The sequence below is a fragment of the Sinocyclocheilus grahami genome, unplaced genomic scaffold (assembly GCF_001515645.1).
Source record: "Sinocyclocheilus grahami isolate Dianchi unplaced genomic scaffold, SAMN03320097.WGS_v1.1 scaffold55.1, whole genome shotgun sequence".
Classification (NCBI taxonomy): Eukaryota; Metazoa; Chordata; class Actinopteri; order Cypriniformes; family Cyprinidae; genus Sinocyclocheilus; species Sinocyclocheilus grahami.
This window is the reverse complement of record NW_015505234.1, coordinates 3140405-3140861: the sequence shown is the minus strand read 5'-3', so window position 1 is coordinate 3140861 and position 457 is coordinate 3140405. Positions and strand designations below refer to the sequence as shown.

General features: G+C 38.9%; 1 pseudogene; it reads right to left on the bottom strand.

Annotated features, from left to right (window-relative positions):
• Positions 1-404, bottom strand: part of LOC107583878 (Bardet-Biedl syndrome 2 protein homolog) — a 3535-nt pseudogene extending 3131 nt beyond the window's left edge.
• Positions 405-457: the final 53 nt, after the last annotated feature.

Below are 457 nucleotides of genomic sequence, written 5' to 3'. Positions count from 1 at the left end.
ATGACATGCAGGATAAAAAAAAAATAGATCCTGTGACAATTAATTCATTCTCTTATTTTAGTTAAATTGTAGCAATGTTCTCAATTTACCTAAAAGAAGGAAAACAATCAATAAGTTGAGGGAATTAATTCTTTATTCATGGCCACAATTTCTTGTTTTTTCCCCTGCATGTTATATGTGGGGCTCTGTGCATGTCAACCAGGGATGACATTTTAATGTAGCTCTGAAGACAAAAAAAAATTATAATAGTAGTGCAGGTAAAAAGTGCTGCGACAGAGTGAAGGTGGATTAACTGTACCATTCGGAGTGGAGATGTTAAGCTCTGTGTGTGCTCTCTGACTCTCTGTGGCTCTTCGTGCAGACAAGGCTGTCTGGAGCTGTGTGTTGGCTGGAATTACACCCATCTTAGATTCCCCCTCCGAAACACCAGGAAGAGCCTAAATCAAACAAATCTCAC